We start from the raw sequence: 26,655 nt of genomic DNA, 5'->3' as shown, positions 1-26,655 counted from the left end.
TGCCTGAAGCACTTCTTACCTGATTCCAGTGATACCATCACCTGGAGCGCATCTTACCTGATTCCAGCAATACCATCGCCTGAAGCACATCTTACCTGATTCCAGCAATATCATAGCCTGAAGCGCATCTTACCTGATTCCAGCAATACCAACGCCTGTTAGGCAGAATCATATGCAGTACCCGTTGAGAACACCACATAGAATTAAGACTACAAGTGATAGAACAAATTCACCTTTGGTACAAGCCTGTACTATACAGTAAAGTGGTAGCAATGGCTGAGCAGCCAGACTTATCTCAGGAGTAAAGTGAGCAGTATAAATAGATACACAAAGGACAGTAATTACTATGGTTCAAACAAACACTGACTCAAGGTTTCTGAGTAAAAGAATATACATTTATTTACACGTCAGTTGTAAAAAAATTCACTAAGTGAAGCAGCAGAAAAATCACACTCTTAATATACTACACAACACCTGATGAATTCTGGACAAGCTAAGCTCAAACTGAAGTGTGAGCAAAATGGCACTCTAGCAATTTAAAAGGGAGGGAAATACAAGGTTATACAAAATTAAGCAGCACCAACAAGTAAGTAGGTAGGGCGATCTAGAAAAGGCTTGCTACAATGAGGATTCAAATCAATAGACCTGGGCCAATGTTAATGGAACAGAGTCTTTGCAGAGGATCACACAGTTCAGAGTAGTTCATGGTTAAGTCTTTGCCAAGAGTTCGAAATGAAGTTGGTCGGAAGAAAAGTTACTTAAAAGAGTAGAGGGCAAGCCCTCGGATTGGCAAAAGATTTCAAACACTTTCACCGCGGTCGGACGGAACAAACGACCGAGTTAGAACAGTACCTTAAATTGTAAGAGGATTCAATTCAACACTACAGCTAAGTCAATGCCTAGTCTGGGATACTGAATGGAAACCCTTATTGATATATCTTTATGTCCAGTTCATGCGTTCTGGATGACTACCCCTATATAACACCCCTCTCTTGGAATCCTCCTGACCCCACTGAGCCAAGAAGTAGTTCTGTTTTGCAAGTTTAAAAGTTTATTTGATAATTTAAACAATAGATATATATATCACACTTTATAATAAATTAATAATTGAATATCACACTTAATCTGATCAGTAATCAATAATGGATAGTCTGGCACTAGTACACTTCTTTATAATCAATGATGAGTGGTTATAGGATGGATAAGATAGCAACAATACTTTATGGTTTCAAATGGATGCAAGGTGGAATGAAAATGCAGTACAGAAAATACTCAATATGATTTCAACAAAACAATGTAATCACTTTTCTCTGGAAATTCCCTCCCCCCTTTTATGCAATGCAAGGAAATGGAAGGAAAGCACACAGTTCTCAGAAATGCAATCAAATGTAATTCAGTTCACCCCAGCAAGCTTAGACTACAGAAGTTGGAAACACAGGCCCAAAATGCTTTTATATGTGCTGGCAATGAAGTGAGGAATAGGCTGAAATGCTTTCAATTCCCTCTAGGAGGTTCAGGGTGAGTGGTATCAAGTTAATATTAGTCCAGGCTCACTTTAGCAAGGATCTAGGGTGTAACTAGCAGGTTAAACGAATTTTTGGCAACTGAAAGCAAGAAGCTTCTGTTTTCACACGTTGAGAAATTTGCAAATCGCGGTAAAATTCACGAGTGCGTTTTTCACGATTGTGGCAAAACTATAGGGGGTAGGAATGCGGTTCTAGGTTCGTAGAAAATCCACGATTCCCAGATTTCAGAGGAAAGTTACTGCAAGTCTCTACGACAAACGGTCGCGGAGATATGAGCGATTTTGTGAAGGTCGTTTTTCAGATTTGAAATTTTAAAGTTCAAAAAGACAAGTGCAGCTTGCAACTAGAAAATGACAGGTGACAGCTTTGCAAATGACAGGTGACAGTTAGGAGGCAGTTCTACTTAGATTAAAATAGATTGAATTATATTATTTTACCTAAGAGATTGGTTCTGCACAGTTCTACTAGGTACTCACACTATATTCTTGAATTAAATGGGCCTCGCCACGGATCTGGTCAGGTTTTGGACTGGACTCCGGTCCAGCTCTCTGGTTCTGCTAACAGCGGTCTGGTCTGGGTCTGCTCTCTCTCTGGATTCTGGAGATTGATGGATTTGAAGTCTCTATGTTGGCTCTCTGAAGGTTGATGGAGGTAAAGTATGGATTTTCCCTGCAGAGCGTCCCGCAGCAAATGGATTTGAAGGTCCCTATCTGTCCTGTCTGTCTGCTTTTATGTGTTTTGAAAATGGGTGTGTGTGCAGCATCACTAGGCTCTACCCCTCTCCACTTGTCATTGGCCACTTCATCCTATTCCACTTGATTGGGGGAATGAAATGAAGTGTCATCATGATGAGGTCTGTTTATGGTACAGAGAACCCACCCCTGTCAACTTGCACACAATCTATATTTGATAAAAAAAACATATTTGCAGAGGTACATATTGTTTTAAAATCATATGCACCCATCACATATCACAGGAGGTATACCCTGTCCAAATCTGCTCTTCCTGGGGGCTTGCATTCAGAAATGGCAATATTTGCACTTTTTAACTGATTTTGCAATTTCGGACATTAACCCAAATTTACACACATGTGCGCAAGGAGTATGGACATTAGTTGATGAAGTGTCAGATTTTTCACATGCACATATTTTGAGTAATATCCTCTTTTCCGCTAAAACCCTCCTGAACATACCACCGGGTCCTAACACGTCTTAAAATGTGGGCAGAAAAATCACAAGAATAATGGTGTCATTTAAATAATTTTCACAAGTCCGCTCTATGAATGATCCATCTTTTTAGAGTTAGGTTCTGGCCCCAAAGGGGTGTGGTTTCCCCCCAGCACAAGGTTGAATTTCTGGTTTTTCCAGTTCTGCCAAGCCAGCTTGCTCTCACAGGCAGTGCCCCTCCCAGCTTCTGCCAAGAGGAAGCTGTTTTACGACATCTGCAATAAACCATCTGCCTGGGTGAAGGGGGTTGCATTGTTCAGAGCTCCTGTATTCTGTGGGGGCTCCCCTTAATTCAATTATCAGAGAGATGGCATATCCTTAGTGTGGCCAGCAAAAGGCAGATAGGCCTGGGAACACAGCTGTGACTCAAGTTTCACTCCTGATGGGGGGTAGTTGGTGGGCAGAATTCAGTTCCTTAAGCCAGGTTTCAGATAAAATGTCACTTTTTGTTCCCCAGTTTAAGTCAAGACAATTTTTTACATATGCAGCTAGAATGCTGATTCTAAGTTCAAAACTATGACATTTAAACAATTGCAGCCTATGTGACACTCAAAAATAGGTCACTCATTTCTTTTAAACATTTAGATTTTTAGTGTCTTTCAGTCCAAATTTACTTAAACTGCTGAAATCCACAGCTCAGCCAGTCTTGTTATAAACCTTCAAGTCACTTCAGAATATAACTTTACATTGGATCCACCTCTCAGTAAGTCTTTCTTTGGCCTGCTTTGGGTTCATTTATTCAGTTTTACACAAAAAGAGAAAAAAGTCTGGTGTTGTTTTAAAACGCCAGCTTTTTGATAGTGGTGAGTACTGGTACTGCACCCCTTTTTGGGATTTAAGAAAATGAATTCCCAACAGTTATGGGTTTGCTTTTGGCAATCAGCATTGCCATTCCCAATGGTTTCAGACTACTGTGTGGGTAGTCCAATGGTGGTTTTAGGCAGTGTCCTTCTGTGCCCATAACATCGGCAAAAATGAGTGGCAGCCTATTCTTCATGCATTTCCTTGTGCATTTTCTGGGAAGCTCTGGCCATCATGATGTTTTCCATGTCAGTACTGCACAGTTTTGAGGTAGGGCTTGGATGCGTGGATAAAAACATCCCACAAGCCCCCCTCTTGCGATGGCCATTCTGTTTCCTGATGGGACTCGCAAGACCTGGGATGTTTCCTCATCTTCTTCCAATAGATGGCACAGTTCAGCATCTTTTCCTCCATCCGGTATTGATCGATCGGTTCTCCTCGCCGGTCCTGATGGGAATATTGGGCGGTACACGGGGCCCCTTGCGTCTCTGCTCCCGGTCTCCGGATCGTCCTCCTTGGCCCGTCTCCAGGTTTTCTTTCTCCTAGGACGACAAAAGAAGAGCGGCAATACCTATTCATGGACATTTCTTCCACCACTGTTGAGATAGTGGGGCAGCATATGCATTTCATCATAACGACACATTACATTCTTATTTTAAAAAAACAAACAGTATAACTAAGAGACAGTTTCATGCAAATCACAATATTTTAGAGACTAGATGTGGTATGTTTTATCGTTGGAACTGAATTAGTCTGAGACAGTACCCGCTAGGATTCCAGAGGATTCCTCCAGTTGTTGCAGAGTGTGCCTGGGATGGCAACATTTCAACTGGTTTATGTGGACCCACTTGTCTTCCCCCGCTGCCAAAGGACCTTTGGGGATGTGGATTTTGTAGGCCACAGGGGAGATTTTGTCTATAATCTCAAAGGGTCCCTTCCATGTAGGCAAAAATTTCCGCTGTTTTGCCTGGTTTCTTTGGAAGTTGTATAGATAGACCCGGTCCCTCACCTGATATTCCTTCCTGGAAGTCTTCAGGTCATAGTGGGTCTCCATGCTATCAGCCGATCTTTCTAGATTCCGCTGAGCGTAAGCAAAAGCATGTTGGAGGTGTTTCCTTAAATTCTCCACATACTCATGAGTTGTGGAGGCATTTATCAGTGTCTGCTCTTGGGTCCTGTAGAGCAAATGCTGAGGAAGCACCATCTTGCGCCCAGTCATCAACTCAAATGGTGACATTTTGGTTGCAGATGAAGGGGTAGATCTGATGGCCATTAGGACCAGAGGTAATCGGATATCCCAACTTGGCCCAGAATCTGCCACAAACTTCTTTAATATGCTCACAATGGTTCGGTTATATCTCTCTACTGCCCCAGAAGAAGCTGGCCGGTAAGCAATATGCAACTTCCTTTTGACCCCCAGTATCTCCCACATCTTTGTCATTACTTCACTGGTGAAGTGGCTACCTCTGTCTGACTCAATCCTTTGAGGTAGACCAAAACGGGAAAAGATGTGGTTAATCATCAGGGCAGCTGCGGTTTCTGCCTTGCAATTTGGGGCTGGGAGACATTCCACCCACTTGGTAAACAAGCATGTCACAGTCAACATGTACTTATTCCCCCTAGCAGAGCGAATCACGGGGCCTACAAAGTCGATTTGTAAATCTGACCATGGCAGTGTCATCCCCCTCTTTTGGAGAGGCGCACGGTGTGTGAGGGATGATGGCTGAAATTGTGCACACACGAGACACCCCTTCAAGTATTGGTCAAGGTCCTGCCCCATGTGTGGCCAGTAGGCAACCTCTCTTAAGGTCTCAAGTGTTGTATGAAACCCCCTATGACCGGCTGTAGCCGCATCATGGGCGTGACTTAACATCAGGCTTCGGAATGAGGTAGGAACCACCCACTGATCGTGGCCAGCTTTGGATTTCCTTACCAGCAAATCGTCTTGGATTCGGAACATTTTTGGACATTTCATCAACACTCTTAGGTCCTCTTTCCCAATGTAATCGGTATCCGTCAGGGGAAAGTTCTCAGGGTCCTCAATGTGCTGGTAAAATTTACCAATTATTGGATCCCCCTTCTGAGCGGTAATCAAATCAGCATCAGGGGTCTCCTTACTCCATTGTGCAATTGAAAGGTCGTTGTGAGCATTTGTCTGGGACCTAGTGATAGCAGTGACCTGGATTTCCCCCAACAGGGACTCAATCTCAATTAGATCCCCTTGGATGGCCCCGGTTTTGGCCAACTGATCAGCTAAGTCATTTCCAGTTTTGTCTGGTCCCTCTACTTTGGAATGACCCTTGATCTTTTTCCAATAGATGGTCATCTCCTTCGAGGTGACCAGATCATCAATGTTTTGGATCAACTTCCCATGTTTCAAGGGTTTGTTGTTAGCACATAACATGCCTCTGGTTTTCCAATTAACCAGGTGCTCCACGAACCCGTTCCGTACATAATCCGAATCTGTGATTATGACCAGTTCGTGGAGTTGATGCTGGACAGCAGTGAGGATGGCCTGATGCACAGCCATCAATTCTGCCACCTGACTACTTCGGGGACCAATTTTGTATCCAGCGGAGGGTTCTGGGGACTCATTCACCCATGCATTCCCTACGCCAGCCACCAGTTCTTTCTCCCCATCGTTGTCAACATGGTAAGAGCATCCATCCACATAGACAGTGGGCATTCCCTCACACTTGTCCTCTTCAAAGACTTTGTGTGGGGAATTAAGGTATGCCTCCGTGTTGTCCTTGATTTTTAGACTTTTGTCCTCGAGACAGTTTTCTCTGGCACAATCATGCAAGTCAGCCAGACCTTGCGCGAGGGGACTCTTCTTGTTTTGGCCATATCTGACCTCCACAGGAAAGCCTTGCATCGACAGAATCCACGAAGTAATTCGGGAATTACTCACATTTCCGGCCCGGATTCTGTCACTTTGGAGATACTGCAGAGGCTGGTGTGGAGTCTCCACTATGATGTGTTCCCCCTGGATAAACGGGCGGTAATTCTTCAATGCCCACACCGTTGCCAGGAGTGCCTTCTCACAATCGTTGAATTTTTCCTCCACAGAGGATAAAGTTTTGCTCGCATAAGAGATTACTTTATTGACCTTGTCATGCTTTTGGTATAATACTGCCGTCAAGCACGTACTAGAGAACCCCGTCTCCAGGAAAAACTCCTTGTTTCTGACAAGGTAAGCTAGGCAAGGCGCTTGTGAGAGGCTTCTTTTGAGTTGTCTTACTGCCTCGGATTGTTCTGGACCCCATTCCCACTTGACCCCCCCTTCAGGAGATGAATCAGGGGTCTGGTGATCTCTGCGTAGCCCTCAATGAACTTTCTGCTGTAATTAGTCAGTCCAAGGAGGCTCCTTAGTTCCCGCAGAGTTGTGGGGTCTTTCAGTTTCTGAAGTGCTTCCACTTTCTTTTCCTGGGGACAGAGACCCTGAGGAGTAATCTCATGCCCCAAGAAATTAACACGGGTTCTACACCACTGTGCTTTCTGAAAGGAAAGTTTTCCTCCGGCGGCCCTCAACTGGGTCAGAACATAACGGATCTCCGCTATGTGTTCCTCCACAGATGAACTTTTGATGAGGACATCATCTACATAAGCCAGGTTACCCCTCGCACCCAGGTCGGGCATGGCCTTATGTAGGAAAATATTGAACTCATTACCGGAGTTAAGGTATCCGAAGGGAGTCCGGGTCCATGTGTACTGCTGGCCCCCAAAGGTAAAAGCCAGCTTGTATTGGTCCTCCCTACTGACAGGCACAGTCCAGTATCCATTGGTCAGGTCTATTGCAGTGAATACCTGTGACCCCTGAATCTGAGCCAGCCCTTGGTCAATGTAGGGCAGAGGCCATCGGGAAGTATGGACCCGTTTGTTGAGCTCCCTAAGGTCAGCGCAGAGTCTCCACTGGCCGTTTGGCTTTAATATTCCCAGCACCGGATTATTGAAGGTGCTGTGGATGGGACGGATTATTCCCCGGGACTCAAGGTTCTTAATTATTTCAGTAAGGGACTCCATTGATGCGAGAGGCAAGCGATATTGCTTCACAAACACAGGAGTCATGCCAGGGTCCGTGGGGATTGTTGTTGTGTGGATGTCAGTGCGACCACAGTCATATGAGTCTACCGCAAAGAGATCTTGGAAATCCAAGAAAACTTGTTTCAACTTTTGCTTTTGTTCCAGAGTCACACAGGCATCAGCTAGGTTGACTCTCTCTTCCACCATCTGCCTGAAGCCTGGAAAGACTTCTGGTTTGGCTATTTCAGCGGCCTCCTCCAGCTGGGTGGAGAAGTCCCTGGTCAGAGTGCTGATTTTGACTGGAGGCTTCAGGTGGGAAAGGCAGCCCTCATGGACCTGGAAAATCACCTCATCCCTCCTGAAGTCACAAGTCACATCTTCCTTACCATAGGGGCAGGAAGTGTACACCAGGAAGTTCCCCCCGTGCCGGGTAAAAATCCTGTCTGGTGTTGTATTGTCATCACTGTCACTGTCAAAGCAGTCCTTGGGGATTGGCCCTAACAGTTCATTACCTAAATCTATGGAAAAATGTCGGTCATCAACCGCCATTCCAATAATGGTGCCTGCGGCTAGAGTAATACTCTTTAAGTCGCTGTTATCCACCTCTATTGGAATGGTGTCATGTTCTATGTTGACTAATGGTGTTGGGTTTACCCCTAACCCTTGCTGTTGGAGAGAAGCGTTTAGATGTATGTAAGCATCAGGGTTTTGCAAATATTGTCCTCTTTTAACTTTCTCTTCCAGGGAGAATTGTCGGGTCCTTTCTGGGATGGTGACTTCCTCTTTGATCTGAATTTCAACTGCATAAGGTAGCAATTGAGCTGACCTAAATGCTTTTTCTGGATCATCAAAGCCCATGGGATTATCCGCTAATCGGGACCAAGCTTTGAGGTTTATTAGGTCCAAACTAATGGCAAAGCGATTGAGAATGTCACTGCCTAAGTAAGAGGCGGCAGGGACGTCTCGCACGACCCAACAATTGTGGACTATGCTCTTGTTGCCAATGGAGATTTTGAGCATACACCTGCTTGGCAGGAGATGTTTGGAATTAGGTGCTTCCAGGTCCATTTCCCATTTGTCTATCAGTTTGAATGTGGGAATGGCTGGATCTTTTGGGAGTTGGCGGAACATGGCTTCGCTGATGAAGCTCTTACCGTTGTTCACACACACTCGAGCGAGAACAGAGTCCTTCCCATCATTTAATTGGACAGGGATGAACAACTGCTCTCCAATTTGCTGAATATCAGCCAGGCTCTGAGCTGATTTCACATCTTTCTGGACTATAGGAGTGGGAGTTTCTGATTGTGGATTAGTATAGAATCTCAGAGTGTTTCCTTCCAGCGTGGAGTACCACTTTAGACTGGAAGGAAGGTTGATTTTCAGAAATAGAGAGGACCCCCCATCACCAGTCTGTTGTCCTACTGCTATTACTGTCACGTCTGGAATTTGGCTATTCTGGAAGTGAAATTCTACTTGGTCAGGTTTTTGTTCAACCATGTGGCAGGTGCCGTTTAAACTAACATGGTTGACACTCTGTTTTAATTTTATTGGTCGGCTAGTCTGGGTCCAGAGGACCTTGTTTACACAATCTATTAGGGGTGACAACCTTCTCAGGAGGTCATTCCCCAGTAAACAAGGGGTGCCCTCTGGAGTCACTACTATGACCGGGTGTTTCACCTTGTGTCGCCCGATCTTAATGTCCAAGTCTGCAGTCCCCTCAACGGGAATTTCCTTCCCGTCAAAGTTCTGCAGTTGTCCAGGAAGAGAGGTGAGAGGAATTTGGTAATTCTCTCCCCTTCCTGCATTCAGTTCATCAAAGGCCCTTCTGGACAGAAGGGTAGCTTGAGATCCCGTGTCCACCAGCGCTGAAATCGTGCCCTGCCCCTGTACTTGTACCGGGGCATAGTATCTTCCCTCCTTCTCCTCAAGGGGGCACAGATAATGTACATTTTTGGACAACTGGTGGGCTAATTTTCTGGTTTTGGACATCGCTAGCGAAGAGATTTGGGCGGAATTCTGTGGAGAGGCTTGGGAATCTGAAAGAAAAAGTTGGCAACTGGAGATCAGAGCCATTGTGGGTTCCCCTGGCTCCGGTTCTGGGCCGCCCCCCCCTTTTTGGAGGCAGTCATCAGGATGGGTTTGAACCAGGGGATTTTCTTGCTGTTGGTTCTGGGATGAGATGGTGGGCGACGGTAGCTCAGTCTCCACATCTCCCCAGTCTGGATTTGCATCCCTAGGGACCCATTTTTCTTTGGGAGGAGTTCCCCCCTCTCTGAAGGAGAAGATCCTTTTCCCAGGATCCTCTGAGGATCCCTCTCCCTCAAATTGGAAGATCTGTACCTCCTCCTCAAACTGAGTCTGTTTGGGTCTTTTGTTTCTCCTACCCCCCCTCTGCTCCTTAGGAGGCAGACTTTCAGGGGTCGGAGATTTTGTTTCCGGTTCCTGGGTTTCCAGGGGCTGTTTACAAGTGAGGAAGGAAGCTTCCTCCAAGGCTTTACACCCCCCTTCCCTTTGTGCCTCCTCCCTGGGAACCGGTGAGTTATCGGGGTGCTGCCCCCGTCATTGTTCTGGGGCACCAGGTCCAGAGTTGGGTGCGTTCTGCGCCGGCATGCCCATCTGAGGGTTCTGCTGAGCCCTTAGTATGTGACCCAGATCCCGCGCCATGTTTTGAACCTGGCGCTCTAACTGGGAAACCCGTTCAGGCTGATATGGGGCCCTGTTTTCTCCCCTGTGCGGATCCCGGGAAGGGTAGCTATACCTTCTCTGGTAGTACCCCGGGTTGGGAAGATTTGGGTACCCCTCCCCCCTTGGCCTCCCCTCTCCCGGATTCAGTGGTCTGGGCTCAGGGAATTGGGGAAAGAAGGATGGATGGTTTTGGGGCTGAAAGTTGGGTGGATATCTGGGGAAAAAGTTCTGCCCAGGATTTGGAGAATTTCTGCCCTCCTGTGGGAAGTTAGGAGGGAAGTTCCTTGGGTTAGGTGCTTGGCTGGATCCCCCCCCTTGGGCTGGAGGAGTCCACACATAACCCAGGATGGGTCGATTTCCCTTGTAACGGGGACTTACATAATCAGGAGAGCGAGGGACCCCATTTGTGGGGCTGCCTCCCTGGCTCCCTGTCTGTGACTGGCCCGAGGACCTTCTGGGCCTAGCATTATTAGGTGCAGGTAGGTTTTTAGGCCCCCCCATCTCCAAATCTAAAACAGGGGTGACCTTTACATCTGCCACCTTGGCAGCAGCAGGGGTGCTGCTGGCTTTGGGGTTTTTCTGGGCATTACTTTTGCTATCTACCGGTTTCTGCACCTCATAGATCCGAGTAGCCTGTTCAATGACCCAGTCTAAAGATCTTTTCTCGTGAAAATCCCTCACGAGCTGGGTCATTATGTATTTGGGCAAGGCATGAAAAAATGTATTAATGAATTCTCTACTGTCTGTGCGCACCCTTCTGGTGGTTTGCGCAAAAGCACGTTTCAGTTCTTGCACAAATTCTTGTGGGGCCTGATCCTCCCCACATTGCAAATTGTAGGCTGCCTTGCGAGCCTCTTGAGGATTTCTGTGAACAGAAAAATGTTTCAAGATGGCCGCCTTATAGGTGGACCATCTTAAATGATTTTGGTCCTCCAGCCCCGCAAAGAAACTGGAGTATTCCGGGGAGAAGGTCCACTTTACATATTGAATACAGCTTTGGCTGTCCTTCAAATGGAAAGTCTCCATCATTTGCTCAAACAACTCTAAGTGCTCCCAAACAGAATACTTAGCGTTCTTATGGTAAGGCGTGATGACGCTCCTGATCGCCTTAATCTGCTTTAAGGGGTCCTTAAGCAAGGCCCTTTTTGCCTTACTGGCCCTTTTGGTTCGGGTAACCCTGGTCCATTCATCTTCTGACTCAGAGGCACTGCTCCCAGAGGTTCCCGTCAGATCTTCCAAGTTTTCCCGGATTCTGCGAGCCTGGGAATGGCTGGCAGAATGTGGGGACCTGGTCTCCTGTTTCCTGTGGTGCTCAGAGGAGTCTTCAGATCCCTCCTTGCTGCCAGGATTTGATGGGTACCCCCCCACTGACCTAACTGGGCAGAGGTTTTCAGGATGCCCTTAATGGGCCTACTCACCTGGGGTTCCCCATCAAATTGCACTGTGCTTGGGTGCCCATACCCGGATGCCCGCCCCTCCATTCCTGGGTGGTACTGGCCTATGAGCCCCATGCTTCTGGCTGGATAGTAATCTGCCATCCCTGTGGCCCTGTGCTCATGTGCGCCAGGGGACATGGGGGTGGCAGAGTCCAGGGACTGAGAGAGATAAAGGCCTCTGGTACTAGGGCTCCTGAGGTTATGCTCAGGAGTTTCCCTTTCCCAGCGAACCTGGTCTCCATCCGCCCCTGCTCCCTGTTGCAATGCAAGAGCCTGCATTTGTGCCTTCAGTTCCTCAGTTAAGGCCTTACTAGACTCTATCAGTCTCTCCTGCATCGCTACCTGTTGTTGGAGCCTATCATTGTGTTGACAGAGGGCCTCATTTTCCCTCTGTGCTTCCTGGTTGGTCCTGGAGAACTGGGCCAGTCTTTGCTGCAGGAGGTTTACCTCCTGAGTCCCATCCCTACTGGCCTGCTCCTTTCTTGCCAGAGCCTCTTCCACCCTTCTGGTGTGCTCTACCAAGTTCTGGTTTTCTTTTTGGAGGTCACCCAGCCCCTGGAGGGCCAGGTGATTTTCTTCAATTTCCTTTTTTAAGTGGCAGACTTCCTGGCCTAAAGTGTCTCTTTCCTGACTGAGAGCCTGCATCTGTGCTGCCAGGTCGTCCCTCTGCCGTTGGAAGGCACCAGCTTTCTGGCGCTCCTGATCAAACTCTGCCTGGGTATCCAGGTCTTTCAGAATCAGTTTATTGCTCTCTGCCTTCTCCCTATCTAGGTGGCTTTGCAGGGTGACTACCTGCTCAGCACATACCCTATTGAAATCTAACTGTTGCTCCAGCTTTTTCTGGCTCTGCAGTAGGGAGTCCAAACCTTCTTGGTACTCCTTCTGCAAGGCCAGAAATCTGGAATCCTGGTCAGCCTTTTCCTGTTGCAGTATATCCATGTCCTCTTTTATTTTAATGATATACTGCCTACTATCATTTTCTGACTCCTGGCTCCTCTGCAGCCTCTGCTCAGAAGAGTCCAGATCAGATTGGGCCTTCTGTAATGCCAGCAGTTGCCTACTCGCCAAATCTTGGCCTTCAGCACATTTGTCCTGCATGGCTCCCATATGTAAATATAAATATGCCGCTACCCTGGCAATCTTGTTGTGCTCATCCTTGGCCTTAGAGGATATATATAGTTCACTCACGGCCACATGTAAGGGACCCTGATCTCTCCATATATCTGACCCTGTTTCCGTGACCTGTTGTGTGATGGCCTGCAACCAGACTGTTTGGTCCTGGTGAGTCCACTCACCTCTCACAAATAACTTATGTAAGAAGTGCTCTCTGGCTATTTTCATGTCTACTAAGGTCGTCATTCTAGAGATTGGTCTCTGTCCTGACTTACAGAAGTTTGTATTTTATTTTTGCAAAACAGACCTTTTCCTAAGAGCGTTCCTTTGAGGAGTGCTTTACAGCGTAACACAGCGTGGTGATCCGACCGGATATGTGTATCTGGTCAGCTGGCACACTGTATTAATCTGCACAAATGGTAGATCCAACCCAAACGTCCGGCACGAGCCCCCAATTTGTAAGAGGATTCAATTCAACACTACAGCTAAGTCAATGCCTAGTCTGGGATACTGAATGGAAACCCTTATTGATATATCTTTATGTCCAGTTCATGCGTTCTGGATGACTACCCCTATATAACACCCCTCTCTTGGAATCCTCCTGACCCCACTGAGCCAAGAAGTAGTTCTGTTTTGCAAGTTTAAAAGTTTATTTGATAATTTAAACAATAGATATATATATCACACTTTATAATAAATTAATAATTGAATATCACACTTAATCTGATCAGTAATCAATAATGGATAGTCTGGCACTAGCACACTTCTTTATAATCAATGATGAGTGGTTATAGGATGGATAAGATAGCAACAATACTTTATGGTTTCAAATGGATGCAAGGTGGAATGAAAATGCAGTACAGAAAATACTCAATATGATTTCAACAAAACAATGTAATCACTTTTCTCTGGCAATTCCCTCCCCCCTTTTATGCAATGCAAGGAAATGGAAGGAAAGCACACAGTTCTCAGAAATGCAATCAAATGTAATTCAGTTCACCCCAGCAAGCTTAGACTACAGAAGTTGGAAACACAGGCCCAAAATGCTTTTATATGTGCTGGCAATGAAGTGAGGAATAGGCTGAAATGCTTTTAATTCCCTCTAGGAGGTTCAGGGTGAGTGGTATCAAGTTAATATTAGTCCAGGCTCACTTTATCAAGGATCTAGGGTGTAACTAGCAGGTTAAATGAATTTTTGGCAACTGAAAGCAAGAAGCTTCTGTTTTCACACGTTGAGAAATTTGCAAATCGTGGTAAAATTCACGAGTGCGTTTTTCACGATTGCGGCAAAACTATAGGGGGTAGGAATGCGGTTCTAGGTTCGTAGAAAATCCACGATTCCCAGCTTTCAGAGGAAAGTTACTGCAAGTCTCTACGACAAACGGTCGCGGAGATATGAGCGATTATGTGAAGGTCATTTTTCAGATTTGAAATTTTAAAGTTCAAAAAGACAAGTGCAGCTTGCAACTAGAAAATGACAGGTGACAGCTTTGCAAATGACAGGTGACAGTTAGGAGGCAGTTCTACTTAGATTAAAATAGATTGAATTATATTATTTTAACTAAGAGATTGGTTCTGCACAGTTCTACTAGGTACTCACACTATATTCTTGAATTAAATGGGCCTCGCCACGGATCTGGTCAGGTTTTGGACTGGACTCCGGTCCAGCTCTCTGGTTCTGCTAACAGCGGTCTGGTCTGGGTCTGCTCTCTCTCTGGATTCTGGAAATTGATGAATTTGAAGTCTCTATGTTGGCTCTCTGAAGGTTGATGTAGGTAAAGTATGGATTTTCCCTGCAGAGCGTCCCGCAGCAAATGGATTTGAAGGTCCCTATCTGTCATGTCTGTCTGCTTTTATGTGTTTTGAAAATGGGTGTGTGTGCAGCATCACTAGGCTCTACCCCTCTCCACTTGTCATTGGCCACTTCATCCTATTCCACTTGATTGGGGGAATGAAATGAAGTGTCATCATGATGAGGTCTGTTTATGGTACAGAGAACCCACCCCTGTCAACTTGCACACAATCTATATTTGATAAAAAAAAACATATTTGCAGAGGTACATATTGTTTTAAAATCATATGCACCCATCACATATCACAGGAGGTATACCCTGTCCAAATCTGCTCTTCCGGGGGGCTTGCATTCAGAAATGGCAATATTTGCACTTTTTAACTGATTTTGCAATTTCAGACATTAACCCAAATTTACACACATGTGCGCAAGGAGTATGGACATTAGTTGATGAAATGTCAGATTTTTCACATGCACATATTTTGAGTAATATCCTCTTTTCCGCTAAAACCCCCCTGAACATACCACCGGGTCCTAACACGTCTTAAAATGTGGGCAGAAAAATCACAAGAATTATGGTGTCATTTAAATAATTTTCACAAGTCCGCTCTATGAATGATCCATCTTTTTAGAGTTAGGTTCTGGCCCCAAAGGGGTGTGGTTTCCCCCCAGCACAAGGTCGAATTTCTGGTTTTTCCAGTTCTGCCAAGCCAGCTTGCTCTCACAGGCAGTGCCCCTCCCAGCTTCTGCCAAGAGGAAGCTGTTTTACGACATCTGCAATAAACCATCTGCCTGGGTGAAGGGGGTTGCATTGTTCAGAGCTCCTGTATTCTGTGGGGGCTCCCCTTAATTCAATTATCAGAGAGATGGCATATCCTTAGTGTGGCCAGCAAAAGGCAGATAGGCCTGGGAACACAGCTGTGACTCAAGTTTCACTCCTGATGGGGGGTAGTTGGTGGGCAGAATTCAGTTCCTTAAGCCAGGTTTCAGATAAAATGTCACTTTTTGTTCCCCAGTTTAAGTCAAGACAATTTTTTACATATGCAGCTAGAATGCTGATTCTAAGTTCAAAACTATGACATTTAAACAATTGCAGCCTATGTGACACTCAAAAATAGGTCACTCATTTCTTTTTAACATTTAGATTTTTAGTGTCTTTCAGACCAAATTTACTTAAACTGCTGAAATCCACAGCTCAGCCAGTCTTGTTATAAACCTTCAAGTCACTTCAGAATATAACTTTACATTGGATCCACCTCTCAGTAAGTCTTTCTTTGGCCTGATTTGGGTTCATTTATTCAGTTTTACACAAAAAGAGAAAAAAGTCTGGTGTTGTTTTAAAACGCCGGCTTTTTGATAGTGGTGAGTACTGGTACTGCACCCCTTTTTGGGATTTAAGAAAATGAATTCCCAACAGTTATGGGTTTGCTTTTGGCAATCAGCATTGCCATTCCCAATGGTTTCAGACTACTGTGTGGGTAGTCCAATGGTGGTTTTAGGCAGTGTCCTTCTGTGCCCATAACATCGGCAAAAATGAGTGGCAGCCTATTCTTCATGCATTTCCCTGTGCATTTTCTGGGAAGCTCTGGCCATCATGATGTTTTCCATGTCAGTACTGCACAGTTTTGAGGTAGGGCTTGGATGCGTGGATAAAAACATCCCACAAAATGAAGAAGAAGGCTGTAGCTGAGGCAGACGTTCCAGGCAGATCCTGCATGCTCATGGTTCCTGAAGCGACTGTCGGACTGACGCAAAGTAGGAAGACGGGAGGGTCCTGCACTACCCAGGGAAGAAACCAGCAGCAGAGCAAAGTAACAAATAAAAGGCGCTCCTTAAAACCCAAACAGGGTCCGGTCTTCCTGGCTATCTCATTCACTGCAGCTGTGCACAGCAAATTCGACCAGAGGAGGGAGGCCTTGCTTGGTGTTTGGCAAACTGGTTGGGCTCACCAGCTCAAGGGAAGAAGATTCCTTGCAGATCTTCTCTGTCGTCGAAGTTTGGAGATTCGAACCCGCAGCAGGGCTTTGTCAGGAGGTTCAGTCGTGGTAGTGGTCCTCTTCTTTCAGCTTCTCTTCAGTTCTCTCGATCCAGTGGCGACTCTGCCTTCCAAGCCCCAGAGACCTGCTTTTTATGCAGTTTTCCCCCATTCACGCAGCCTGGCTTTCAATCACACAGCAGGGTGGCTGTCCTGGCGGGACAGTCACCACAGCCAATCATACAGAGTGCGACATGGGTCTCCAAGGAGACCCTCTGCAGGGAGTCACAAACCCCTTTCTCACATCCTGTCCCCATAAGACATTCAGGTGCCTAAGCCTGCCAAAGGACGGTGAACAAAGGAACCAAACCTGGTTTGGCGTGCATAGTAAAACAGTACCAAGGCTATTTACATAGACCGCGGTAGGAAAAATAAGGTAGATACCACTGCCTCCAGGAAAATCTTAACGAAAGGGGAACGAAATAATGTTCCATGAGAGACAGACGAAAAGGGATAACTATTAACCCTTTCCAGGACTCTATGGAAGATAGTTTGTACTGGGTCTGTGCATTTAAAAAGACTAATAAAGCCAAAGCCAACTTTACATGTTCTGGGAGACAGTAGTCAGTCCCAGAAAATGGAGTTTAAAGTGGGAAGTCTGAAAAAGACAACCCTGTGTAACTGCACTAAAGGTGCTGTGTGAAACACAGTAAAAAGATTATGCCTATGGAGTAGGTGAGGCTCCACAGTCTATGAACACAAAAATGTTAAACACACATAGCAAAACACATGCAATGTGTGGGAAAAAAGGCTCACACTCTTACCAGGTGGAAAAATAAATCCTAGAAATCCAGCAGAGCTGCTGAGGGACTCAGTAGGGGAAATTAGCCATTCTGGAGAATTCTCCCTAACAACGCCTGCAGCGCATCTTACCTGGTCCCAGCAGTCAATGCAGTCGGAGCGCATCCTTACCTGTTCCGGTCTTCCAACACTTACTGGGGAGCTCATCGCGGCCAGCATCCTCGCGGATCCAGCCATCCATCACCCGCCGGAAGATTTTCGGATAGCTGCTCCTCGTATGACTTCGCCAGGCCATCCCTGCAGGAGAAAAGGACAAATAAGGTTAGAAACAACATAAAGACATTATGCTAAGGTCGTGTGCATCACAATCCTCGCGGTTGACCTTAGAACCAAACTTACCATCTTTCTGGGACATCGTAAACTCCTCAGGCCTCCAATGGGGCTCGCTTCCAGCACCACGACTCCGCTGGGCCTCTCGTCATCTATTGGGGAGAAGGGAAGACATTACAAGGGATACGGACAATAATCACGGATAAAAAACATTGCAAGGAATACGGACAATAATCATTGTTGAAGAACACTTACCTTTGAAGTGGTTCAGCCACAGCCGGTCTGGGCTGCCACGCACATGGACCAGTGAAGAAACTAGGTCTATCTACGGCGCCCCTGCACTTGAGAAGCAGGACGGAGAGCTCACCCTCATAAATAAACAAGGGCAGTATCAACAATCAGAGCATTCCACAACACAGGTGCAGGGGAAGAAGCCTGACCCAGGGGAGCCAGTTCTAGGGAGGGCATCAGCCGTTCCCCAACGTCCCCGCAGAGACCAGGTGAGCGTAACAGACAGTCAAGTGTGACAAGTCAAAAGTGAGGATATTACTCCACTTACACATATCTGCAAACAGTTGCCGAAACACGCACCCAAACTTAAGCAGTACAGTGCAGAATGGGTTAAAGGCACTGCAGATAAGATGTTCATGCCATGGCCACAAGAGGGATCACTATCAAAGGCAGTTTTGCAGCATATGACAACATATTTGCATCCATCATACATGGGAAAAACGTTAGATAAATGATTAGCGAGTTTAGAGCTCTGGAAAATATACCAAGAGGAAAGAGAAGAGCCGCCTACTGAAGATTGGATATTGAATATATGCAAAGAGGAGTGTGAGGAGCCTTCTGCTCCCCCAGCTGTGCCGGAAGCAAACAGCGATAGTAAGAATGATGATGGGTTGTACCCATTAAGAGAGCTTAAGGCAGCGACGGGGTACATCAATCCGGCTTATGAGTCACCTGCGCAAAGCAGCGATGAGGGTACAGAGAAAATACCCAAGAGAGATGTAATCTCTGAAGTCCCGAGGGACAAGGAGAGACATGACAATGAGAGAAGCGATCGACCAAGTACATCCTTAGATATAGGATGAGAATTAAAGAGATGAGGTAGTGCTCATATAACATGAATGGATTGGCGGTCAGATATTGCTCAACTCCATTGTAAGAGTATCGAGGATGTGAGGCAAAGGGAAGATTGAGACAAACAGGACAAAAAGGATAGAGCGAGAGGAGCGATTAAAAGAAGATGGAGCCAAAAGGAAGGATAGACAAAGACAGGAAGAGTTGTACCAAGATGAACAACTGAAAAAGCAGGAAAGGGCAGAGGAGCAAAGAAAATATGACAACAGACAGAGGGAAATCGAAGAATGAGAAAAGTCGAGAAAGAAAGACAGAGGAAGAGGAGGAACAGAAATTAAGGGATAAAATAATGCAAAGATGAAAAGATGAAGAGATACGAAGGGCAAATGAGAGAAGAGATATGAAAAGGAAAGAGGAAGACAGGGTAAGAGAGGAAGCAAGGAAGCAGAGAGAGTTTGATGATGAAATAGAACGAAAGAGGAGACAAAGAGCATGCGATCCTGAGCATGTAGAAAAAGAGTTAATGGATCCTAGTCCAGTAGTGGCATGAGAGGATATAGAAGAGTTATTCCCAACACATGAGCCCATATTAGGTCCGTCTAGAGCAAATCTAGAGTATGAGTTTCACTCTAGAAGCATCGGGGATGCCATTGATAAAGTCTATCATGATATGAGTACTAAGAAAGAACTGCATTGAAAGGGTAAAAACAATTGACTCGGGTGTACACAGTTGTACGATAAAGATGGAGCCTCATGTAGTTTTGAGCCTAAAGATATGTTTTTAGATAGTTTAACTCTGAATAGAGATGAAGAGGAGAGAAGTCACACAAGTTGGGGACAGGGTATGTCAGATGAGGACAGAGAAACCTTCCGTGGGGAGGAAGAAGGTAATGCATGTGGTGCTTAAGAGTGTTTTTCAATGGGCAAGGAAGTAAGATGGTCGGATCTAGACCTACCCAAATCTTGGGCGTCAGAATCCCTGGCACGGCTGGATCCAACTAGAGGGGGCGATCCCATGGTGAGAGGGGGACTCATCACCTTATGGGAGCAGGTTAAGATCGTTACCAGGAAGAAGGCGGTACGGAGCCATTGTCCCTATTATGAACAGACAGACGATGGGAGACGAATATGAGTTTGGGATTTCACAGTTTCTCTTGTTAGAAAAAGGAGGAGTCAGGTCACAGTATATACCCTGGTCACAGATGGATGAGGATCATTTAAGGTGTAAACTCCTGAGTTTAACTTCTGACGCTGGGAAATGGATATATGAGTAAGAGAAAATGACAGGAGGAAACATTTTAGCTATAGGGGACATTAAAGGTCTCCTAGTCGCCAGCCTTGTGGAGAGAGCTGATGACGTTTGGTTAAGAGCAGGATACTCAAGTGTTACCACGTTGAACACTGCTCATGATGGATCACTGTTCAATAATTGTAGGGCGGCAGAATGGAAAGTGCTTAGATTATTGTATCCGGATATGTCAGATATGGGATCCAAGTGCAGTGGGCTTTGGAGACACGCGAAGCTTGGGGGAAATCAGTAACTGGATTTTACCACATATTGTGCCAAGGGCTGCCTGAGCCAGTACAAAAGCAGCTCAAGAAATTGGTGGGCATGGAAGCAAAGCCATGGTCAGAAATACAGATGACCATCATACACTATTGCAGATTGTTGCAAGAGAATAATCCAAAGAAAGACGATGTTAGAAAAGGTGAAGAGGCAAAGTTAGTACAGAAATAATTATCAAAGTATGCCATTGGAGGGGCAATGTTGACTAGCGGGGAAGGATCGGGTTCACAGCAAGCAGTAGGCATGCCACAGGAGAATAACCAAAGGCAGTTTGATCAAGGTAATAATACATTTGTGTGATGCTGGAAATGCATTGGAGGGACAGGGCCTCCCTGTCCTTGTCCTGTAGTCCTTTTTCATTTGTGTTCTGTATTGTTGTCTACCCAGGAGTCCATATGGGACTCCTGGCAGTGCAGCTCTTCCTGTTTTTGGCTTGGTGTACAGACCCATGGGATACCCTTATGGCACCCATGGGTGGGGGTACAACCCTGTGCCCCTAGTGTATGTTTTTGGGTACCTGTGGGTGGCCCACAGAGCCGGGTATGGGCTGGTGGCTGCTCCATGCTGAATTGACGGGTGCCTCCATTTTGGGATACACAGGCCCTGCCATTGGAATCGATTGATTCCTGATAGAAAACAAGATGGCCCCCGTGGCCTCTTGCTTTCTATTGCCTGTTACCTTGTTTTCCCAAAGTCCTGGGAAGCCCTGACTCTGTCCCTTCCCCCTGACTGGCTGTTGGGTGGAAGTTCCATATATGGTGTTGTTGTGAAGTCCAGTCCAGACTGGCTGGAGCCTTCCCAGTGACTGTATGTTGTGGGTACACCCTGTGGGTGGGACCTCGGTGAATGGAGTGTGTGACCAATATGCACTTCTTGTTGTGGCTGTCTGGTTTCTGATATGAGAGACAAAGACTAAGACAGCCCTGCCCGAAACTGGCCTGAATGCAGTGTGTAGTGTTGAATGGCTGGGTACTTGTCCCAATCCACATTCCTTGTTGTGAGTGTCTGAGAGGGAGGAGGATGGCCTGAATGCACTGTGTGCCTGATTGGCTCACTGACTGCATGAATGCCCTTCTGTATGATTGGCTGCTGAGTGTGACCCAGCAGTGTGGATGAGAGACATAATAGTATATCTGGGGACCTCTCACCACTGGAAATTGTTCAGAAGCTGTGTCTACACTTGAAGAGTAACTGGAACTGCTGATCCTCGACCCCCAGCTGGAATAAGAAGACTTGCTGTTGCATTTGCTTCAACCTGATCTGAAAGCTGGCGAATTTGTCGAAGACTGATCCGAGAGAGGACCTGGTAAGGTGCCCTCTTCCTGTGCTCCGAGGGACCATCGAGCACCTCTAACCTTCGCCGAAGCGCCATGGAAGTCAGACCCTCGAAAGGCTGCCGACACCAGAGACAGGGAACGCTAAGTAGAATGAAGTGAAGCACCAGGACTTGGCCGCTGATGAAGTCCATTGCCGTCGACCAGGGTTCGCAGGTTTGTGTAACCGCTGGAGGCCCGTTGAAGTTGTGTTGCCCCAGAAGAGGGGACCGCTTCACGCTGTGCTGCCGACGACTGGAGCCGCCCGCTCCTTTTCCTAAGAACATTTGAATCGAAGGACTCCCTTGTCCGCAATGTCGACCACTTTGTCCTGCCGGAGAAAGTCAAGGCCGCCGATGCGCCGAGGAGAATCTGCCGGTGGGTTTCCCGCCACCCAGAGACCACAAAGACTTTGACGACTCGACACCCGTGCTGGGCAACAGTTCTTCAGAAACTCTTTGCAGTCCTGAACAATCAATCGCCGAGGTGCCGCGCACACCTCATCCTCGCAGGACATCGCCGATGAGCACCGCCTGGATCGACGCGTGGTCTCGGCACCCTCGAACTTCTCATCAACATCGTCGACGCCAAGTTCAGCTTCTTCGATGCCTCTCGACGATCTGTGACTCCTGCTTTAAAGGGAGACCCTCAAGAAGGAGCCGTCGACGCTTCTTCGAAGAACTCTACTCCGCCAGGTACATTGGGGGGGTAGAAACATTATAGGAGAGAATAAGACTATTGAGCAATATATGGACTGGGTGTGTGCTATATATCTTTATTTTACAGGTTGCCAAGGTGGATGGATCTCGGCACAGAAGTGTGTCTAGGTAACAGGGCCAGTATTCTGCCAATTGTGTCAACCATCTTGCTTTCCTTCCTATCTCTATTGCTTGTTTCCTTGTTATTGATCTGTGTGACATTCTAACAGTATAGTTGATGCACTTTAATGAGATCTGATAATATTGGTGGTACCACTTTAGAATTGTATATATTTACCATTGTTGATTTCTGAGTACAAAGTGCATTATTGTGATAGTGTACATACCTTTGAATATTAATTATATAAAGACTGTGTTTTCAGTAATACAGTGTGTGGACATTCCTTTGTGAGCGCTTGTGGACTACACTGTACTTATGAACCAGCCTGCACCACCTCCTGAGAAGCTAGGCCTTGATTGCTCGTCCATTGCTACCTTATAGAGAATCTTGGCTGGGGTCCTCTGTGCCTCTCCTCTACCATATAGAGAGCAGAAGTACAGACACCGCCCTCCAGTCTTTACAATTTGTACCACAAGGAAGGGGAGATTTTCGAGGCAGGGTCTTTCAGAATAATCAGGGAAATTTCCAGAGTAACCAAGGTGGGTTTCAAAACACACAAAATGATAATCAAGGCAATCAGGTTGGACATGTGGTATGTCAGGGCACTTTGCTCACATGTGTAGAAGTCAAGGGTTTGTGCAAAATGGGCAATTCTCAAGAGGGCGGACCACAAACCCAGCAGCATATTCGAACAGAATGGAGATGGGTTTGTTCAAAATCAAACAGTGCAGCAAATACAAGCAGCCAGAGTGCAGCAAAAAGTAGAAACACAGCAAGTAACAATGAAGCTACCACAAGGAAAGTCAGATCACTCACACAAGCAAATACAGCAAGGCACAAGCACGGGACAGTTAATGACTCCTAGAATAGGGGGTGTCACTGTTGATGGAGGGAATCCTTAAACAGGTACAGGGATGAGAATGTATCCACAATGGAACAGCTCACTGGGAGACTTGATGTGTTCGGTACTATCTGTGATGCCCAATCCTCAAGAGGAACCGAGGTTTGATGTCAATATAGGAGGCACATCTTTTTCTTTTTTAGTAGACACGGGTGCAACACGCTCATATATACGAGAAGGGAAATTTACGATGTCTGGAAATGCCATAAATACTCATGGTTTCACAGGAGCTACAAGCAAAGTTCCTTTTACTGAAGAATTACCAGTCTCTATAGGAGAATGTGACATGTCTGTGCCCTTATTATATTCAAGGCAGACACCTGTCAATGTATTAGGTTGAGATTTAATGACCAAGTTGAACATGGCAATTTCGTTCACTGATGAAGGCATAGTATGTTCAACACCAGGAATGCATTATTTAAATGTGAGTGAATTTATCATGGGGTTTTCAGGACAAGTGGCCATACGATGAGTACCGTTAGAACAAGATGTTTTTTACTATGGGATATGCATTTTGTTAACATGGCTGCCAGGTCTAGTGGGTAGAACTATGAGAATACCTGATGAGTTTATATTTAGGTCAAAGATACCTATGGATAAAAAGGAAGGTTGAGTTTTCCCTTTAGAGTTACAAGCAGCCATAGCGCAAGGAGAGATGTCTTTGCTTGATGGAAACGATCATGAAGGCAGACGATGGTGCACAGTGATTGCCATTGTGGAAAGTTACAGATTAACTGACATCACTGATGAGGATATGTTTAGAGACCATCCATTAGATGAAGAAGTAGTATTTTAGATGAGTATTACTTATTGGGTATGAGCCATTAAACGTGATGTATCTCAGAAAATAATATTAGCACCGAAGTGCCCTGAGTATTTCGATGAGGACATTGTGAAAGGGCCAGTTTTATTATGGACAACAGGCCCCTATTACCGAGGCCTATTGAAGGGGGCTGGATAAGTAAAGATTAAATTGAAACTAGGAGCAATTTTACCTCGAGCACGACAGTATCCTATGTCTCGAGAGGCAGATGAAGGTATTCTCAAGACGATATCTGTCATGATGAAAAAGGCATCTTGGGGTTGTCAGAGTCACTGTGTAAATCAACAGTGTATCCTGTGAAAAAAAAGTAAAGGGGGTTGTGGCATTTAGGGCAAGACCTTTGCCCAATTAACTAGTTTGTAGAGGCTGAGTTCCCTCTAGTTCCTAATCCTGCAACAATCTTATGTATTATCCCTGTTGAAGCAGGATATTTCACTGTGATTGACTTGAAAAATGCATTTCTCAATTCCATTACATAAAGTCTCACAGGATCTGACGTCATTTACATTCAGACAACCTCGTCTGAAAAGTACTCGCCTGCTCCGACTGCGAGTCTCCATCGATTTTCAAAAGAGTCCTGCAGATGTACTTAAGTAATATTGATTTTGAAAGTGTTGTGTTGCAATACGTGGATGGCATATTGGTCTGTTGCACCTCAGAGGAAGAGTGCAGACACGATTCAGTTCAGCTAATGATTATTCTTGCAGAAAAATAATATAAAGTAGGCAAGGAGAAATTGCAGGACTGTCTCGAAGAGGTATTGTATATAGGCCAGTTAATTTTGCATTGAAAACAGCAAAGCCACACATGATAAAGCACATGCAGATATTTTTGGGACTATGTAATTATATAATAGCATGGGTCTTTGATTACAATTCATACATAAGGCAAACTCTGAAAAAAGCACAGGCAATGCAGGAAAAAATTGTCTGGACTGAAGAAATGGAAGAAGGGTTTGATGAGTTGAAAAGGCAATTTCCACAGCTCCAGTTTCAGGGATTCCCAATTATGCTGAGGAATTTTTTGTGTATTTGCACACAAACGGCACTGTTATGACAGCTGTACTCACACAGAGAACCACGTTGGGGTACAAGCTCCTTGCATATTACAGTGGGATTCTAGACCCAGAAGTGAGGGGTCATTTTTCTTGTGAACAGTCTTTGGCAGTCACCGCGTTCGCCATTGAGAAGGCTGCCAGCATAGCGATGGGGTGCTCCATGATGTTATTTGTTGAACATGCATTGTTTGCCGCTTTGGAAAAACATAAAAGCACGTTGACATCTCAAAGGGCTTCTGCCAATGAGGTGGGTATATCAAATTCAGCGATTAAAATAGTTTGATGCAGAATAATGAATCCTGCCATGTATGTAGCAGAACCGCTGGCAGAGGACAAGCATGCATATAATTATTCAAATTATGAGGAATTCTATGATGAACTCCAGAGGGTGAAGAAAAATGCGTTGGCAGTAGGGGAGACTCTCTTTATTGACGGTTCTTCTAGAATCAATCAAAATGATGGACAAAAATATACAGGTGCTGCTGTGGTGAAGCACATGGCCAATGGAGAGTTTGAAGTAATGATAAGCGTGTGACTACCGTCTCACTTTTCGGCACCGACTGCAGAATTAGTGGCGCTGATTGTCGTGCTCGAGAATCATGTAGACTAGGAAGTAACCATGTACAGTGACTTTGCCTATGTGACGTCAACAGTGCACACAGGGCTAGCACGTTGGAAAAGGAGGGGCTACCTCTGAGCAGAAGGCACTCCAGTGCAGCACGCAACCTTATTGGACAGACTCATTAAAGCACTACAACTCCCAGAAGCCATTGCAGTCGTTAAATGCGCAGCACATACTAAGATGGCAGATTTGATCTCACGTGGAAATCAAGCAGCAGACGAGGAAGCAAAACGTGTTGCATGTTCAGAAAATATTATGACGTTTGATACACCCAATGTGAATGAAAGCATGGTGGGAATGATGAGAGTGTCTGATTGTTATAGTAATTTGTCTAAGACACAGCTAGTAGAAATTCAAGGGGAAGCGCCTCAGGATGAGAAAGACCTGTAGACATAGAGGGGATGTTCTTTCAACCCTTCCAAAGCATAGCGGTGACAAGACAGAACTGGTAAACCGGTGATGCCTGTAGCCTTATTAAGGGTGGTGTTAGACCAGCTACACTACCCTGCGCATGTCACTAGAGACAGCCTTGTCGCAACTATTGTGGAGGATTGGTTTGTTCCAAATTTGATAGAACACATTGCATTTTATATAGTAAACTACATCGTATGTCAACAGTTTATCGCTGGGCACAAACTGTTCACAGTTAGGGGAGTCATTTTAGGACCTAATTGTCCTTTTCAGCATTTGCACATCGACTATGTCGACATGCTGCAGGTATGCAATGGATACAGATCTATGATTGTAGTGGTATGTCCCTTT

Source organism: Ambystoma mexicanum, chromosome 6q, assembly GCF_040938575.1.
Source record: "Ambystoma mexicanum isolate Mex_15411 chromosome 6q, UKY_AmexF1_1, whole genome shotgun sequence".
In the NCBI taxonomy this organism is placed as follows: Eukaryota; Metazoa; Chordata; class Amphibia; order Caudata; family Ambystomatidae; genus Ambystoma; species Ambystoma mexicanum.
This window is presented reverse-complemented; position numbering follows the sequence as displayed.